At 28.1% G+C, this 21,177-nt stretch overlaps 1 protein-coding gene across 4 annotated transcripts in view; it reads left to right on the top strand.

Moving 5' to 3' along the window:
- Nucleotides 1-21,177, top strand: part of LOC129956760 (cAMP-dependent protein kinase catalytic subunit 1-like) — a 274,118-nt gene that overhangs the window by 85,620 nt on the left and 167,321 nt on the right. For 2 of the 4 annotated variants that reach the window (XM_056068715.1, XM_056068710.1), the window contains exon 1: nucleotides 2,276-2,451. The exons of the other annotated variants lie outside the window; for them this stretch is intronic. The gene's annotated coding sequence lies outside the window, so the exon portion shown is untranslated. Of the gene's footprint in view, nucleotides 1-2,275; nucleotides 2,452-21,177 lie in introns of those variants that run through there. 4 annotated transcript variants of the gene reach the window in all.

Genomic DNA, 21,177 nt, shown 5'->3' with positions numbered 1-21,177 from the left:
GATAAATTTCTTTTTTTCTTTCAAAATTTTTAGTTCTTTGGAGGAGTTTTAAATTTGTCAATGAATTAAATTGAGTAAATTTCCCGAACTTTTAATATGATATGAAAATTTAGATACTCTATCTGGAACACTAACTAGATGAATTGATTGACGAAATAAAAAAAATAATAAATAAGTAAGTTAAGTTGAGAAATAAATGAGTCAACTTATTGTTACAAAAATTTGATTAAATGAAACAAAAAGAGAAGAAATGATACATTTTGATTTTAGATTTAATATTTTCTCTTATGAATGGTTTATTAATTAAATCTAATTATTCTTCAATAAATGTCAGTTATTTGATAGAAAAGAAAATCTGAGACATTTTATAGCAAATGAAGACCACTTTTATAATTCAAAATAGATAAGCAAAAATCAGGAGTGTCCCGGCTAATCCGGAATTTCTGATGTTTTAAGTATAGAGGATTTAACATCGTACTTGAATCTGTAGCGTCCTTGACATCTATTATCTAAACATATCCTCGGGGAGTGGTATGTGGGGCACCCTTCTTTATATCTATATTAATATTATTTGTGAAGTCTACATATATTTGCTTCCAATCAGAGTTGAGTTTTTGTTTAGGCTAATAGAGGACCGATGATAGATCAATTAAAAAATAATTTAATAAGCCTTAAAATAAAAGAATAAAACCAACACTGTGAAACGTAATTGATCATGTTCTTTTCTGTTTCATTATATTCATTTATTTATTAAAATATTTATTAGAAGCGTTAAGGAGTTATTTAAATTTGATTGTATAAAAACGTGCTTGCCATACAGAATGCGTTATAGTAAATAAATAAATAAGAAATATGTGCAATTTCACAAAGTTAGTAAAATAACAAAAATATTATCCTAAAATAAGTAATTAGTATGTTAATTAAATCTAAATTTTATTTGAAATATGAAATGAATTGATTCATTTATTAAAAATGAGACCTCATAATGTGCTCTGTCTTGGGTAACAAAATACCTCATTACGCCACTTTTTTCAGTATTTTAAAGCCCACAAAATTTTAGAAAAGAAGTAATAATAAATTCTCATTACATATATTAAAACTGAATATTATTATGACGCATATAAACCTGAATAGCTATGTATTCTTGTTTAATAATTTGGTATATTCAAAATCTTCAAAATTCAAAAGTCAATGTTTAGTATAGATTTCTTACTTAAAATTTAGCTATAAAAATTTTTAGATAATATTATACCGTCTTGAAAATAACAAATATGATGCCAAAATGCAATGCTACTTAAAGTAAATTTTAAATAAGCATTACTCTATATTATATATATATATATATGTTATGTAATAATTTCGAATCCTGTCGGATTTTTAATATGTAATATTATTTGTTGTGAAGCATGATGCAGTTTGAAGACAGTGAAGAGATTCCTTTTACATTTTAAAATTCTTTTAATATCCATCGGGAAAGCATAATTATTTACAAGCAGAGACGCGGACAAGACGTCAGCCGCAGCGCAGACAAAAGCCGAAGTGGGGAAGAAGGGCCGAAATAAATTATCCCTCGCCTTATATAACCTTAGATTTTGATAGGGAAAATATTTCTTCACAGTGCCAATATATTAATAAGATTCTGATAGGGATTTCTGACGCATGTCGATCACATGTAAGGGAAACACAGGGATCTTTTAAGAAAGAATGTGCTTACTGGACATTTTTACCCCTTCACGCCGAGCGTGTGAAAATATCGGCATTTAGCTGACTAAGCAATTTTATAAAGCTTCTCTTGAATTAATTAAGTAGAGAAAGTGGAATTGGATCACGAAATAAGAGAATATTTTTAGAATGAAGTTACTATGAGCTAAATTATGATAAAATCTTGGAAATTAATTAAATTGAAATTAAAAGTTTAAAATATCATTACATATATATATATGCTTTGCATCATGCATAAAAAAAAAAAAAAAAAAAAAAAAAAAGATGCTCGTACTAGTAAAAACGCATATTGTACCGAAGCGGAATATGAAAAAAACTGGGAAAAGAATGAATGTTGTGTACATCGTGACTCAAGATGAAAGGATATTCCAAGCATGAAATACGCGATATGGGTTTCCATCCAGCCATTTTCCGCAGCACGAACGCGGTGGCTTTCTTTTCTTTCTCTCCCCCTTCCCCCGCCCCTTCCTTGTTCGCAGAGAGGATTTGTTGCCAGTCACCGATGCTGACTCGGCAACACCCCAAGGAGTTTTGCATTTCCAAGAGCTCAGTTCATTGCTTCGATCGTGGCTGAGTTGGAAGATAGATAATCACTTCATGCGCCCTTTATTTTTAAGTCCTTTTGGATTGAATATCATACAGAAAGAATAGTTTGGCAAGTTGTTTCACGTGGTCTTTCCAGAGAGCTTAGATTTGATTATTGTTTGGTTAAGCGAAAGTATTTATTTTGTGAGTAGGTTTTATTCTCTTATTTCAAACGACTTCGGGAAAATCGTTTTTGAATTCTGATCTTTTTGTATAATCTGATCTTTTGCAGCAAAATGTGTTTTTCTTTCAAAGATAGAAGTGCAATTTTTATATAGCTTGATCTATATGTAAAAAGGAAAAAAATATTATCTTAATTTTTAGAAGCAGATATGACTTATATACCAACGTATAAGATACTACTCTAATTTTTTAGAAGAATTATTTTTGATCTATGTATTTTTGTAAAAAGGAAAAAATAGTATCTTAATTTTTAGAAGCAGATATGACTTATATACCAACGTATAAGATACTACTCTAATTTTTTAGAAGAATTATTTTTGATCTATGTATTTTTGTAAAAAGGAAAAAATAGTATCTTAATTTTTAGAAGCAGATATGCCTTATATACCAACGTATAAGATACTACTCTAAATTTTTAGAAGAATTATTTTTGATCTATGTATTTTTGTAAAAAGGAAAAAATAGTATCTTAATTTTTAGAAGCAGATATGACTTATATACCAACGTATAAGATACTACTCTAATTTTTTAGAAGAATTATTTTTGATCTATGTATTTTTGTAAAAAGGAAAAAATAGTATCTTAATTTTTAGAAGCAGATATGACTCATATACCAACGTATAAGATACTACTCTAATTTTTTAGAAGAATTATTTTTGATCTATGTATTTGAATAAACTAAAAGATTAACTTAAAAATTTTGGAAGAAAGATGAAACGAATGAACGGCAAAAAGTTATTTGAGATATTTTCTGAGTTAAAAATTATTACGATTATTTTTTTTCATTGTTTTTAATAAGCACTCTACGTTGCAAAATAAAAAATTTTCATCACCGTCTTGAAAGAATTTAATTTTACACATAACAAAATTATAATAAGAATAAACCCAGACAAGAAAATAATTGTTACAAATATAGCAACGTCTCAATATCATGGATATTGCCAATATACGAGAAATAAACAATTCGTTTTAAATTGTTTCTACATAACAATGGGAAAAGATTTGGAATCAATATTTATTATTATTATTATTATTATTATTTGCTTTATTTTTATATTCTAGCCATAAAAATCGCGTTCTTTTACAAAAAGTTGTTCACAAAGAATAACATTTCGACCGAATCAATTAATTTGCATATTCGTAAGTTTATTACACATGAAGCAAGTATTCAGAATGAAAAAAAAAGAAAGAAACGCAATTATAGCCCAGTAATGAAACTGCTATTAATAAAATTTTTCTTTCTTTTCACGAATTTTATCTTAGATAATCGATTATACTAATTAAAGTTGTGAGGCGTATTATTTCATAAAACTTTATTTTTTAATGATTTAGGCCTTTGATTTTGCGATTTTTCTTACCTTGTTCTGTTAAAAAGCTTTTTAAAACTCTCTTTATATTCTACATATAAAGTCCATGTTAATTCATTTTTAAAAAATATTAAATTTCCGAGAGCGTAATTTTATTACTCGTCTTAAAAAGAAACAATTCCTATGTAATTTCGAAAGTTAATAAGATGAATGTTTTAGCTTAATTTTAAACACGCAATCAGGCGAAATAAATTCATAAAAATATCAAATCAAATTTAATATGGAATACATTTTTGGAATTTCTTTCTTTTAAATAAAATCTTCACCTCAGTTTTGAGCAATTGTTATATGTTTATGTATGGTAAAGCGATAACTGATTTTGTTAAATGTTAAAAATTTATTGTATAAAAGTTCAGTGATAAAGGATTTGTTTGAAATTTTTTGTGAAACGATATATTTTGTTTGTTTATTAAACAAATGACAATTGCATAGAGATATTTAAAGCTATAATCGGCTCTAATTACAGTTTCTTAACGTACAATTATCTTTTTCGTATGAAAACATTTTACTTGTTTATGTATTATTTTTAATTTAATATAATATTTTGTCTACATGTTATCGAAATGTTTAAAAAATCAAATAAATGGTAATAGAAATTATAAAAACAATAATAGGAATTTTATTTAATAGGAATCCAGCTAACGGAAAAGAGGAGGTCCAACGTTCATTGACAGATATTTGTCTGTTTTTGAATTTCGTAGTATTTTATACCATATTAAATAAACTATTAAACTACTATTCCAAAAGCAATTAAAATAATTTTTTAATGATTTTATTTGATAAATCTTGATATGGTTATAATAAAGTGTATGGCCTCAAATGAAATATACCAAATTGTTCAATTATGAAGATGAATTAGTAGGAACTTATAATTTAATAATAATGTAGCAAAATCTTTTTATAATAATTTTGATACTTTATAAAGACAATTTTTTTCTTAATCATTAATCAAAATTAAAAAATATTTTTGTGTGTGTGTTTTGTGTATATGCCGCGATATATTTTTTAAAAAAAGAGATGGTTATTAATATTTATTTTAGAAAGTGCTGAAATTTAGATAGCACAATTAAGTTTATGATATGATATTTTATTTGTTTAATAAATAACTTAATATTTGAAAAATACTTTTCAAACGTCATATTAGAGTGTCCTTACGTAAAATTTTCCCGAACTTTTTTTTTTTTTTTTTTGCATTGTCGCCAATTTTTTTTTTTTTTTTTTAGATACGCATTTTGTTTAGGTTTCGCAACATAGTGAATTTAACTGGGGCATTTGCCTTTTTGTATCAATTTTCTTTAATCTAATGGGTTCAAATTTAGACACCCATCATTAATTTACGTGTTATATCTAAGGTTGGTAACTATATCAACTTAATAACATCAGGCACGTAAAATTATCAGACAAACAAAACTGATAATCTCAATTTCCTTCGTTTTCAATCAGATGAGTCTAGAGCCTAGTTCATCATCTTCCCTCAAAGACACCATGAACATGCGTCATGTTTTTGTTTTTTTTTCTTTTTAAACTTTATATACTCCATTCCTAGCCATTACTACCCTCAACTTAATATAACGGCATACATGCCAGTAAAAAAATCACCCGCTTTCTCTTGCGCTAATGTCAACAAGACCTTACTTTTCCTCATCTCAACCATTCAATCAACTGCCACTTTTGGAGAGGCGAGATCCCTACCAACTACAATTGTGTATCAACATGATATAAGTATCAGAATGAAATGAAATACCGTATTGTTGCAGTATTACAGAATTTTAATCCGCTATAACACATATGAATAATGTCAGCAGAACTAGGTGACATTATCCTTAAGAACTTGAGAGTTACCTCATAATATCAAGTTGATACATGTATTATGTTTTCTAATCACCTGCATCAAAAATTTGCACTTTTTTTTATATTTTCTTGCAATGTTTATTAAATATATTAGCTTGATGAGTTTTAGTTTTACGTACATCCCGTTTGAAAAGAACATGCGAGATATTTTGGGACGGACTTCCTCATTTTGAGGTCTTGTCAGATGATGAGAACGACTCCTGAACTGGCAACCTCCCTGTTCAATCTTCGGTGCCATAACAATGAGTGGATGTTTTATCCACGATGTAAAATTTAACAAATACCAAATCCGTAAACAAGGAAAGTAAATACGTCTAGCAGTTTTAACAAATTTGATCATGAAACCATAAGGTAAATTTCATATGTCTAGATCACTGTGTTTTTGAGTCATCGTAATGAAATGTACACTGACAAAGAGACTTAAAAGACTTTCGTTCAAAATTTGATAACAATTTTGGTATTAGTATTATGTTTCAAAATTCATTTGTCAAATGCATTCGGCTTTCATGTTCACAGTATAATTACCATGTAAAATTACCAATATTGTTATTTTTGGGAATCAGAAACCCTAGGGTAAATTTCATACGCCTAGTTCATTGTGTTTTTGAGTCATCGTAATGAAATGTACACTGACAAAGAGACTTTAAAGAATTTCGTTCAAAATTTGATAATATTTTTGGCCTTAGCATTATGCATCGAAATTTATTAGTGAAATGCGCTCGGATTTCATGCTCACAGGCAGATATAATTACAAAAACTGTTATTTTTAAGAATCGGTAAGACATGAAATAGGTAAATTAACTAAAAGTTCGATATCACTTTTTTTTTTACTGTTACAATACTTTCTTTCCTAGTAAGTAATGAATTAATAAACTGGCAACGAGAGGCAAATTGATTGTTCGACAGGATGGTAACTGTAGCACGTACAGGATTTCATTTTTTTTCTCCCCCCAGCTGTAGATTAAATTTATGGACGCCCACGTGTTCAATTAGGAAAGAGTTCGAATCACCGCCAACGCGCATAAAACATTTGCTGGACAATTAAGATAGCCCTTCGGCACATCCCCAACACTCTATTAGGAGCGTCGTATTTTATACGAGAATAAATTGAAATGGACAAGTTGAAAGCGTCGTTCATTGCAAAGCTGTGAGTTAAAAAGGGATGGATTTGAAAGCGATCGGTTTTACTTCTGGTACGTCTTCGGGGTTTTGTTTTTATTCGCATCGCTACTTGAAAATGTAAATTGAAATGGACAAGTTGAAAGCATCTTTTATTACGAAGATATGACTTAAGTGGAATCTGAAAGCGATTCGGTTCATTTTTGATACGTCTTCGGGATTTTGCTTTTATTGATATCGCTACTCGAAAGTGAAAATTATTTATTTATTGAATTTGCGCTTTATAGTTATTAAGTTGAAAAGTGGCATGAGTTTCTGCAAATATATATGTGTCAACTAGCTGTAAATGCAGATATTTTCGGAAGTAAATAGAATGAATTCAAGTTAAATGGAATAAAAATATTTTACTGGACTAATTTTAATGCTTTTGATTCAAAAAATGATGACAAAATGATATTATGTACCAAATATATGACAAATTTTAAACTTTCTTAAATATTTCATAGAATTATAAACTTCTTGAATGTGTGACTAAAATAATTTTATCTGTGCACTACGCTGTCAAAATTTCTTACATGGTATCCATAAAACTGATCACTAGGATTCCAAAATTCTCCTACAATGAATGTTTTTTCAATATGGTTTCTTTTCTTCATTTTAAGGGAATGATTTAGCAAAATATTGTTCTGAAAAGATTTTTATTCCAACTTAAAAAATAATAAGTTCAGAGATATCAAGCAGATTATTCAAATTTTCTCGATTACTAAAGACAGTTTATTTATAGTTATAATAAAATTAATCTGACAAAAATAAATGCATTGAAAATTTTAATTATATGAAATGGAAATATGAATGTTAATGATATTAAACAAATAAATATTATTTATACATCTGAAAATACATCTAATAATGCTAATAATTATACATCTAACAATATATATATATATATATATATATATATATATATATATATATATATATATATATATATATATATATATATATATATATATATATATATATATATATATATATATATATATATATATATATATATATATATTATTTTTATCGACACTGAATGGCAAGACATATATTTTAAATATTGAGCATATAGCCCTCTTTTTGTAAAGTTACATAACACATGAAAGAAAATGGTGGATATGACTTCCCTATAAATTCCTATTTTCTATTTCTTTTTCTCTAAGTTTAAACCTAAATTTGGTATAGAGGTAATTTTGGTGTTAGCACCAAATATATAATTTCGTTCATTTAGAGAGTTGCATTTTTAAGTCTTTATTTTTATATAAGGAATGGAATAGCTCCAAAAATGTTTTATTTCTCTTTTTGACGGAAGAGATGAAGAGGGAAGAAATAAAAAAAATTTTAAATGAAAATTTCCAATTTTTTCCCCTTCTTTCAAAAGGGAAAGTGGAAAAATAAATTTCCCTACAAATCCTTAAAATCGTTTTGCTCATTTTTAGAAAAGGTATTAGAAATAAAATTTTTAATTGCACTAATTCATTATTTTCTTTTCGCCTTTCGATGTATTTTTAGCAATTGTCGCTTTGTTTTGTGAATTCTCTATTTGTGTATCCTTTTCAGACCATATCCTTTCTGACCATATAGAATATTTATCAAAAATGTGTTTATTATAAATAGTGTAGAAATTTAGAAATATATAAACAAATGAAATAGAATAGGAATAAAAATAATATTATAACAAAGATTGAATACAAATTTATTTTTAAACTTTGTTTATTTAAATTGTTTTATCCTTATAAAGATGGAATTTTCTTATCGATCTTGATGTACTAATATTTTGAAATTTTGCACAATTATGTATTTTTTTTGATATTGCATCGAATTTATTAATGCCTTCAGAACTTAATTATAAGAAGTTTATTTATATAAATAAATTTTGCCTTCAGTAATTATTTATATTTTCCTTCCGAATTTAGTTACATTTTATACCTGCAAAACTTAATTATAAGAAGTTTGTTTATATAAATAAATTTTGCCTTCAGAAATTATTTATATTTTCCTTCAGAATTTAGTTATATTTTATACCTTTAAAACTTAATTATAAGAAGTTTATTTATATAAATGAATTTTGCCTTCAGAAATTATTTATATTTTCCTTCAGAATTTAGTTATATTTTATACCTTTAAAACTTAATTATAAGAAGTTTATTTATATAAATGAATTTTGCCTTCAGAAATTATTTATATTTTCCTTCCGAATTTAGTTATATTTTATACCTTCAAAACTTAATTATAAGAAGTTTATTTATATAAATGAATTTTGCCTTCAGAAATGATTTATATTTTCCTTCAGAATTTAGTTATATTTTATACCTTCAAAACTTAATTATAAGAAGTTTATTTATATAAATAAATTTTGCCTTCAGTAATTATTTATATTTTCCTTCCGAATTTAGTGATATTTTATACCTTTAAAACTTAATTATAAGAAGTTTATTTATATAAATGAATTTTGCCTTCAGAAATTATTTATATTTTCCTTCAGAATTTAGTTATATTTTATACCTTCAAAACTTAATTATAAGAAGTTTATTTATATAAATAAATTTTGCCTTCAGAAATTATTTATATTTTCCTTCAGAATTTAGTTATATTTTATACCTTCAAAACTTAATTATAAGAAGTTTATTTATATAAATAAATTTTGATGATGTTTAAAATAAGTTTTGAATAAATTTGAAATAAGTTTTTATTTGGTTTTAATTTTTAAATTTTGTTAATATTCATGTCACTTTGATGCATTTAATTTAAAAAAAGAATATTTATAAAATAAAATAATAAACTAATGATTAAGAAGTAAAAATTTAAAAAAATTATATAATGAAATAAAATTATAAAATAATGACATAAAGTAAAATAATAACTAAACTTTAAGAAGTAAAAATGTATTCAAATAAAAATATATGTGTTTTTATAAAATGTATTTTTAAAAACTGATTTTAAACAATTTTAATTAACGTTATTCATGTCAGTAATTATTGAGATCTTGTTAATAAGTAGTTCACAAAATTTTTTATGTTTTGTTTAATTGTTCCGAATTTCAAAGGCATAAAACACTTTTTCAAATTCCAAAATTAATATATAATTTATGACAATATCGTTGGTTCTATTTATAGCAGTAAATCTAAAAACTTACGATTTTAAATAACTTTAATACCATCCGATTATATTTAGAAAATTAGGTAAAATACAATTAGATCAAGAAAATGTTTTCCCTACGTTTAGAAGTTTGTTTCCTCCTGTAAGTTTATAGAGTTTTTTAAAACCGAATTCTTAAAATCATTCCCATAAACTAGCTGAGTGATGACGTATTGTTAGTTTCTAATGCTGATTGTCTACTTTTCTCTTTTCTCTTCGGCTCATGCTTGAAATACTTAGAAACTTTTTGTCGACTTTTCGAGTAATTTAGGAATGATGTATTTAAAAATAAAAATCGTAAGTCTTAATTGAGGTAGTTTATTATTACTTATTTTCCATTGAATGTAGATTTATAATGAAGTGTTACATTTATAATTTTTAATTAATTCAAAATTATTTCGTTATTTTCAATTGTGTAAATTCATGTCAGAAAAAATTTTGTGTTAATTGATCTTGCCAATGGTGAAAAATAATTAGAAGTGAAAAAAAATTGGAACACAAATATTACTTGAATGTGAAAAAGAAAAAAAGAAATAGCAAAGAAAAGGGGGGGGGCTCCAAGATCTATGTCATACGTTTCCTATTGCTGTTTTTATTTGGTTATTTGAACATTTAAATGTCTCAACCGAATTATTTACAAGTGAGACGAAGGAGTTCTTAGATATTTAAATAACTGGAAAAATTAAAAAGAAAATAGATTTGAGTGAACTTTAGTAATGTGGTTGGAAAAGCAACTAAGAATATTTTGCAAAGTTTTTTTTCAATAAAAATGATTTATTGCATAATGATCTCTATCATTTATTTTAAATTGTTTACTTCAGAAAGATAAAGGCTTATTATAAAAATATTCTAAGTAAAAATTAGTTTGAAATCATGATTGCGTATTTTGGGGGGATTTTCATGCTTTTAATTTAAAAAGGAAATAAATATAGATTTTTATCAACAAAAGATGTTTCGATTGAGGCGATTTCCTTTTACCGTTCTTCCACAATTTTTATAAAGTACAGCAAATGATTTCTTTTTATTCTTTTCTAGAATAGCTGCAAATGAATTCGTTTGGAATAACATGACTAATAATTTTAATGCCACGACTTAATATTGCAAAATAACCTTTAAAACTTATAACTAGTTTAATGTTATATATAACAAATATTCTGTTTTCCTTAAAGAAATAAATTTTCTGCGAATGTTCTAAAAGACAGCAACATTTTTCTTTGCGCGCAATTTCTTACCATTTTGTTCTGATCTCTGTTACGCTTTATATTTCAGAAAAATAAAGTTCACTCTAATCTGCTCTTATCTTTCCTTTTTCGCAAACGTGCTGTTTTCCCAAAAACCAGACGATATCTCCGCGAACAATGAATGAGGGTCTCGTTTGAGTTTGAGCAGTGACATTTCTTCTTGCCGAACATTTACAGCTCAACGAATTCCGAGTTAAATATAGAAACCCCTGTGCAAAGGATTGTACACACGAAAAAATATAATGGAAATAATTGAACGAAGCAACAACAAGGAAAAAAAATAGAAAAAAAGAAAACATTTTTTTTTTCTTTCTCGGTCTCTCTCTCTCTCTTCACATAGATATCTCTGTGAGGCTGCCGGATTCTATTTCTGTAGAGCGAAAGACACACAAACAATTTGCCGTAATGCATTACATTAAGTAAAACGGACAAAAGTTGGCACTTTTGAGGTGACAATGACTTATAACAGAAACTATGACTTTCGACCCTCTGTATTGTTTTCTCTCTCGTTCTAGATAAGGGCTCGCGGCTTTGACAGTGTATTTGTCTCCAGATGATGAAACGCATCTTAATGAACAGTTTAGCACCGCCTCTCTAAATGCGTGTTTATGAGGTTGTGGGTTCGGTGATAGGGTATGGTTGATTAATTTTTAATTGATGGCACAAATAAACAGATGACATCCCTGAAAAAAAAAAGAATCCGGAATATCTTTGCGTCAGCATTCGATTAAAGCTATCTCACCACAGTTAAATAAATAAATCCTAACTAAATTCTATTGTTGCTTTCTTGTATATGTTGTATACAAAGTATTGTAATTGTAAACAATTCAGTTCCGATATTATGACGAATTTCCTAGTTTCATATCTTCCGAATAAATTATAATAATAATAAACATTTTTGGAATTATATATGTCTATCTGTCTGTGATCACTTTAATTCAAAATCTCTTTGAGCTAGATGTATGAAATGCGGCATAAAATCCTTACATCAAATTTGTAGATCCCTTTAACACTTTAAACGTAATCTATTTACAGGAAGGCTGTCTAGATGTCAGAGTGCAAATGAAAATAATAACTAAAAAACTAAAGAAATAGATGCATAAAAAGTTTGCATACAAATTTGGCATTTGATGGGCATTTATTATTAGGGAAAATTCCAGTTTATAAAATATCAAATATTCAGAGATTTAAACTTATCACATATGAAAGCAATTGTTCATAGCTATTGAGTATAAATACAGTTCGGGGAAATGTAAAATATATATTTAATGTTAGCTTTCGCTGGAATGTCAACGAGACTGTCAAAAATTGCTTTTTAAATGTACATAATTTTGTATTTATAACATTATATAATAACTTTACTCTAAGAATTCTTTTATACAAAATATTATAAAATAAAAGATCTTGCTATCATCTGTAATTCTATTTTTTATTAAAATTTTTTCAAATCTACTCCGTTAAAGAATTACAATTAAAAAAAATAGAGATTATATCCCAAGAGATTTTTAAAAATCGTATACAATTAATATTTTTTATTAATTAATAATAATTTTTAAAAAGTAAAACAAAATGTAGAAAAAAAATGTGAATGGAAAATTAAATGTTTTAATAACATGTAACAAAGTTTTCTCGCATATTCCCTAAAAAAAGATGCTATAATTGACTTTGTGCAAGCTCGTGAATACGACGAGTAGTTCAGTTTTTTTCTCCATACATAACATATATGTTCTTCGTAGTAAAGAAAACCAGAACTTGTGTATTGATTTCATGGAACTGGCGTAGAATAGTTATGAAATTTCGATCTTTGGAGTAAATCTAGTATGCGATCTTGGGTGCTTTTTTTTCCTTTAGCGATTAATCGATACCATATGGTACCAGAAAAACGAATATAAATTTTGAACTTTTTTTCAGACAGACTGGAATTTTTTAATTTAACATGCAATCCATTACTATAAATATTACGAAACCTTGCATCTCAAACTCGTTTTTTTCTCAAATTCACCCTTAGAGGGTCCCCAATCAAGAATACTGAATTGAGTAAACTTTCAAACTTCTAGCACATCATGAAAAGTGTGAGAACATGCTATGGTGATAAGAGAGAACGAAGCAAATGAAATTAAATAAAACTATGTGCAAAATTGAAAGAAAACAATTTCTTAATACCTTTGAATGAAATGATTTTAAGACAAGACTATATTTTTTTTTCTGTTTTTGCTCTAAAATGTCAAAAACTCTATTAGAAATATATAGTGTGAAAGTAATGACATCTCTGTTTTTCTACAACAAACCGTTTGTTGCCGTTTTCCAAAGTTCGAGAAACATTGATATATTATAATTTCTAAAGGTTGGGTTTGAATACTTTTATAAAATTTTAATGGATCAAATACAATTACCACAAATTTCTTAAATTTTTCATATTTCGAAAGAAATATTGAGATTTTGGAAGACAGTTTTGAATGAACTTAGAAAGATCTTTGAGGTATTGATAAAGAAAGAATTATTAGTGCTAGTATAATCAATGTATATACTGATTCTTATACTTTCTCAGACTCCTCAGACAGAAAGAAAGATAATTAAGATTGTCTGAAAGAAGTAAAACCATAGTTGTTTATTTATTTGTATATGAAATATACAAACAGAAAATATTGTTTCCACCTGACAAATTTGATGAAATTCTACATTGACCGTATGCGAATACAAAAGACAAATTTTAAGAATTTTTTTGTGAAAATGTGTGTCCATCTATCAGTGATGAAACATTTGCAAAATGAGAGCAATAGATGAAAGAAAATTAGAGACACATCTAAAATTTTGAATCAGATTCGTCACAGGGTAGATTTTTGTTCAGTCGTGTGTTAGCATACAGTTCGGAAAATGTAAAAGAGAAATCGATGATAATGAAATAGTTCATCCATGTTTGCGTAATTTTTTTTTTTAGATTTTAATTTTATTTTTACCTTTTTTAAGATTTACCTTTAATTTTAGAAGCGATAACGTGCACATGGAAGATAAATTTATAAAATACTATAAAATTTTTGTCACTAAAAAATTTACAAATGTCTGAATCTGGCATTTGTGAAATTATATGCTCTGAAGTTATTGAGGAAAGCCATAAACCTTTAAATTATCTTTAAATAAAAATCTAATTACAAGTTGAAATAGCACTTTCTTAGTGAACACAGCGATACTGGGTTCCATGGTATCCTTGGGAAGTAGGAGGTGTAAGTAGATGCTGGCGCTAGGGATGGTGCAAGGGTAAAAATAACAGAATGCTCTGAATGTCAGTAGCTCTATTTCTAAAAAGAAAGCTAAATTTTAAATAAGAAATACACGTATAACAGTTACAGAGTACGATTACTTGTGTAAAAGAAATGCAAATACATCTACTTAACCAGATTTTATGATACATCAGTATTACGAATTATATTATTTTTAAGTAGATACATAAAATAACATTGCGCAAATTTTAATTCAGCGGCTTCTTTTTTCTTTAATTTTCATTAATATGAGCACCTATATGATGAGATTAAACGATTAACCTATTAATACTTCTGAAATAGGCTATAGGACCCGACATAAGATCATGTTGTTCAAATTGTGCAGTTGGTTTAAAAGTTTGAGTACTACTGCTCTAGATCAAATGCTCTAGTAAAGCCTTTGGAAGTATTTTTTCTTCGTGCTTAAAGTATGGTGTGTTTAAAAAAATGAAGTTAAAACACAGCAAGATAAATAAGTCCAAAACAATGCATCTAAATTGTAGATTATGTTAAACTTGGAATCAGTGGAAAATTGTCCAAAATCTTTAAACTACGAAGCTAAAAATAAATCGAGGCATAATGTGGAAGTATATGAAAAAGAAAACAGTTCTTTCTTCTTTTATTTCTTAATTGCTTTTTCCCATTTGTTTTATCTCTTCACTAAATGAATTATGACCTTGGCACACACGGCTTGTTATCGCGTAACGGATTAGAGCTCATGAAAAAAGTTAACATATTAAGGCTCTTCCAATGATGTTAAAGATCACATGTCTCCTATCGACAACGGTCGTTGTTAACAAAATTCTATTAAAAAGAACTTGAATGTTTGTTTAAAGAAAAATATCCATTACCTATAGTTAAAAAACAATTAACATTTTTTTTTGTATTCCTATATGGAATAACACATTTTGCATCCGTAATATTTGAATTTTAAATATTTAAATTTGATTTTTTTGTTTTAAATATTTTGATTTAGAATGATTATTTTAACATCATGTATTAAAACAATACGCCATCTATCTTGAAATATAAATTTGATCCGCGATCAAATAACATGAGATATCTGACGAGTCTCCAAACCTCAGCACCATACCAACGATCCATGATATCAGATTTAAGTGTTATTGACACACATATATGATGTATCTTTAGAAAAATCAGATTTAGAACTCGGAATTTTCTGAGTCTGATACCTTAACGCTAGCCTACAAGATCCCTATAGATATATTAGAGTTCACCAGTTTCCACTAATTTTGTAAATCACAAACAGTGTGAAAAGAAACTGATAAAATAATTTTTCATCTGGATAAGCGAGTGTCTATTTGGTACTTTATATTTTGGAGTTATGGTAAGATAAAAAAAAGTAGTAGTTTTTACTCTCAAACGAATTTTCCATAATTGGATCTTAAGATTATTTTTAATCTAGTGTGATTATAGTTATGGTCTATTATGATTACAAATATAGTCTAGTATTATCTAGTATGATATGGAAAATTAAAGATAGTGGGTAAGTAATTGTAAAATAAAACATGCATACTTAATAATTTTCTGTTCTTCTTGAATAAAAGTCATTATCTAGAGGTAGATTTATTTGTATATCCCTCGTCGTATGCTCTTAGATAAAACATTCAAGATCAACCTCCAAATTATTTTTTGATTTATCATTTTAAAATACAAAATTAAATTTTTCATATAAAATATCTTTAAAAAATGGATGCTTTATATATTCGATTAGGAAATTTATTTAAAAATAAAGATATTTTCATCGTTTATTTTTAGTTCAAAAATTTAATAATAAATTGGTAAGAAATGCGATTAGTTTGAAGTTTTTCTTTCTCATCTCATTAGTGAAGAGATTATAATGGAATTATTTTACGAAACGTAATAATCACATGACATAAGTAACTACTCATACTAAAATTTAATTGCACATTGTAATATGCATTTTTCCTGCAAGGCTTCCAATGAATCCTAAAATTAATGTGAAAAGCGACACATATGTTGCGAGCTTGCCCTGACTTTTGCTGTTAATCCTGAATCCTTTGTTGCTGTTAAATGTCATCATCATCATGTTTCATTGAAAAATTAATCTATCAGTCGGTCTGCATTAAAGTAAAAACTATAATTCAATAACTCACTGTTATATGAATATATGGATTCGTTACTAAAATTCTTGAGCAGTATCAAAGTTTGTACTAAATCTGTTCAAGCAGTGCCAAAATCAATAAGTCCATTTCATCATATTTGAACGTGATAATTAAAATGTATGTATACTTATACATTGTAGCGAGATATGATGAGCGAGGATAGAACCTGGAACCTAGTGGTTCGCAGCCCAGTAACAAGACCACAAGACAAAAGCAATTGCACGTGTTTCGTAGCTGTTAACTGGCTTATAAGCTTTTCACCACAGTACTCTCCCTCCAGTGAGTTGGAGGTGAGACGAACGATATGACTGTTGAGTCTAATGTCCATTTAAGAAGCGCCAAGCGTTATAGCGAGCGTGTGTGGGTGAGTGGATGCTGTTGCGTCAAGTGAGTCTGATGACTTTTGGGTTGATGTGGGTAGATGGCGCCACAACAGCTGTACGAAGATTGAAGGTTCATATCTAGCCACAGCAACCCAAAGTCGTCGGATTCACTTGACGCAGCAACCCAAAGTCGTCAGACTCACTTGACGCAGCAACACAAAGTCGTTAGACACACTTGACGCAACAGCAACCACTCACCCACACACGCTCGCCATAACGATTGGCGCTACTCAAATGGGTACAGGCGCATTAGACTCAACAGCTAATAAATACATCACCACTCAACAGTCATATCGTTCGTCGCACGTCCAACTCACTGGAGGAAGAGCACTGTGGTGAAGAGCTTATAAGCCAGTTAACAGCTACGAAACACGTGCAATTGCTTTTGTCTTGTGGTCTTGTTATTCGGCTGCAAACCACAAGGTCCCAGGTTCTATCCTCGCTCAACACAATCCACTACAACTTCATTATTACACTAATCTTATTTATCTAATTTTGAATGAAATTCCTAAATAGATTCACGTCTGATTATTTGTGTACTGTTAATGTATACCATTTAAATTCAAAATACAATAAGTTGTAAAAATGAAATATGGTACATGATCTTGGTATCTATATTTACAATGAACGTAAACACAAAATTGCTGCGAAACACCAAAGAAGAAGAACACCTACAGTTGATTATTGTTTTTTTTAATTGTAGTGCAACGAACTTTAAAATTCTTTCGCCCTAAAATCCAAACCAATAAATAATTGTCCTATACATGCGATAGAAAAATAATTAAGCCTAATTTAAATATATATATAAAAAAGAAATAATCCAAACCAAATTTTTATATGTTTTCTATTCTTTTTTTTTTTTTAAATCTCAGATTGGAAAGTTCCTACGGTAGGTTTTCTTCCTACAAAAAAAAAAAAAAAAAAAAAAAAAAAAAAAAAAAACTTAAAATTCTGCCCAGATAACTATTTTCTTGAACTTAAAATGAGTACGAAAAACACAGTACTACTAAAAATAGTCCCCCTCGATTCGATTTCGTATTCTCGGAAAGAGTTAAATCTCTGGTTGTGCACTCGTTCTGCACGACTAATGAAGTTGCGTGTGCCATGTTGACAAACATTACATCCTCTCACGGAAATCACCACTTCGGCAAGCGGGCTGCAAATTCGTATTCCCGGCCACCCTCTAGCGCTTTCTTAATTGGATGCGAGGGCTGCTTCGCGTTATTGTCGAGGGAAGTAGGCTAGGCCCGAACCGCAGATGGTGAATTTAATAAGGAGGGCGGCCTTCATGTAGCGGAAAGTTGTTGCGCTCAGGGGCCTACATTCAATTTTGATTTAAATATTTATGCTGATATGATATTCTGCTTTTGGCACAGAAGTGCTGTGCTAAGAAAATGACTTCCTACATGAAGTTGTAAAAATCTGAAATTGTTTTGTAAGTGTCACTTTCAGTTGGACTAATAACAAAGGAAGATGTGTGTGGGCGTATCTTTTGAAACTTTATGAGTCATCGTTTAACATGCAACTACCAAGTCTTGTACTATTGTATTTTGATGAGTGAATGTGCATCTTTTGTTTGGCATGAGCAATTTCTTCACAAATATATTTTGAAAGATGGGAATGTGTACCTTAGAATGATATTTTAAAAATATTAATTAATTAAATATTATGCGTAATTTTGTTGTACGACCGCAATAATTTCTAATTATATTATTTCCAAAAAAAAAGATAACATTACACCATTTTAAAATACAAAAAAAACTAAAATCCTTTTTTAATGATACAATTTAGTAGGCATGCCATTTTTTCCTGAACTTCCTAGAAATATTCTGTTGCATATTTTTCAACAATGCATTAGATTGCTGCAATGAAATTCAAACTGTCTTCATTTTCTCAACAAATATACAATCGCATGATTTTGCTCTATTTCGAAAACTAAGGTAGCAAAATTTTGTTTGTGATCTGCGAGAAGTAAGAAAGTAAAGCTACTGACAGTACCACAAAAGACAACCTTCAATTAGAAGACAGATTTTTCCAGAAATTAGTTATTTAATTCTATTATAATATCAAGGTTCTCTTCTCCATTAAGTAGTCCATGAACGTAAATAAACAGAACAGCTGTTAAACAATTTTAACACATATCACTTTTTGATGCTTAAAAATACTTCATTCACAGAATTACGAATATCAAGGTTTGCCTCAAATATTGAATTGAAAGTTGAAACAACCAATATTCTCGGCACTGAAGCGGTTAATTATTCAACAATCTAGCGGGAGCGTCTTTCATTTACTTGGTATATTACACAATATGACGCATTTTGTTCTTAACTTCGTCATATGGTAAAAAGAATGTATTTTTGAACGGTACATCATCTAATTTTTCGACTGTGTGTAAAATTTGATGCAACTGCAATTTTTGTTTGAAACCCACATACAACTTTGATACTTTGTAGTTATCATTTTCACATGTACAGAAGCAGGTAGATAGTTCATTCCTATAAAAATTTCTAAAATTTGGTATCTACTTATAATTTTGATATAAGTATTAAATAATAAAATTCAATCATCTATCTTGTTACGTTTTTGAGTTATTACGATCAAAGATGTCCATACACACAAAAAAATAATGATACAAACTCATTTGATACAAATTTATCATTTTAGGAATAAACTCTCAGATTAAATTTCACCCATTAACTCATTACATTTTTGTATTACAGCTGTTTACATGTTCTTTATACATGTCTTACTTTACTTCTTACATGTATTTCTTCTGACAATCTCGTGTAAACTGGATAAAGTCTATCATTTTTGTTTTCCGACTATAATTAGTTATAACTGTTCGTGTTCAGACACATAACTACTACGATGTTTTTCTTGAACAATGCCATCCGAGATATAAAGTTTAATTAAAGAATTTTTCTTTAACAATTACAATGCCTTCTTTTCTGGATACTTCATATATAAAGCTAGCAAAACAAGAGAAAAAAATAAATCACAATGAATATACTTTGCTGTGAATGCATAAGGTATTTTACATGCTTGGCCGATGCGTTTTGAAGGAAAGGTAAATGTTTTTATTTTATTTTGTTTAATTCACAATTCAAATTGCTAATCGTGTATTGTAGCGAGTAAAAGCTACAATGCAATTAATGAGCCATTAATTGTATCGTAGCTTTTACTCGCTCGTCGTATTGTATTGACTCGTAAATTGTATTTTAGCTCGTCGCTTTTGTTAACTCTTGCACTATTTCTCATTCAGATGTGGGAAAGACAATTAATTTACTCTTCTGAATAGTTTTTAATCCTCTTTATTTTATAAAAAAATATTGATATGGTATTATAGAATTAAGCAGAACTAACGAACGATCTAACTTGGAAACTTTCAGCACATATTACGAAAGCGCAATTTCCTCTTGATTTCTAAAATATTCACGCTTCTCTTCATAGTTCAACAGAAATTAGTTTATCGTCTGAAATAAAGCGTAGCCATCAAGAGAATTATAAATAAAATGACAATAAACTGGAAAGTCGTATGTTATTTTTATTCGGTCCAATGAGAGCTTGTAAAATAGCTTCACCGATTATTCAAATTTTTCTACGAAACGATATTGTTGATGAAATAAAAAAGTAAGTGAAACAATCATTTCGCAATGCGGTTGCGAAGAATCTATGGCAACGCTTCTGCTTTTCACACAGTACTTCAATACTAGTAAATAGGATGGATTTGCCGTAAAAATTGTTATTTTTTGTGATTTTTATAAATGGCCTTTAACTCTAATCGCTTTTGGTTCTCAATTAATGCATTAAAATATCGTATGAGTTTACTTTCAATTAAAGCTTTTAAGTGTAACTTCATGATTCCCACGAGAAAACACATTTAAATATCAAACTGCGACATCAGTCTTATTTCAATAATCTTACACCCGTTCTGTTCAGTATTGTTTATGAACCATTCTAACAAATTCCGATAACATTATATTGAAAATTTAATCATTTGGCTCATCTATTTTCTAACTTTCGCAGAACTATAACTACATTTTCTTATTTATCATGTAAACTACTCGATTTTTTTTTTTTACTAAATGTTTTTTGGAACATTGAAAATGGTTTGAATGCCAATTTAAAAATAGAATCTA

Source organism: Argiope bruennichi, chromosome 2 (assembly GCF_947563725.1).
Source record: "Argiope bruennichi chromosome 2, qqArgBrue1.1, whole genome shotgun sequence".
Classification (NCBI taxonomy): domain Eukaryota; kingdom Metazoa; phylum Arthropoda; class Arachnida; order Araneae; family Araneidae; genus Argiope; species Argiope bruennichi.
The sequence above is the reverse complement of the archived record's forward strand: the minus strand, read 5'-3'. Positions and strand labels throughout refer to the sequence as shown.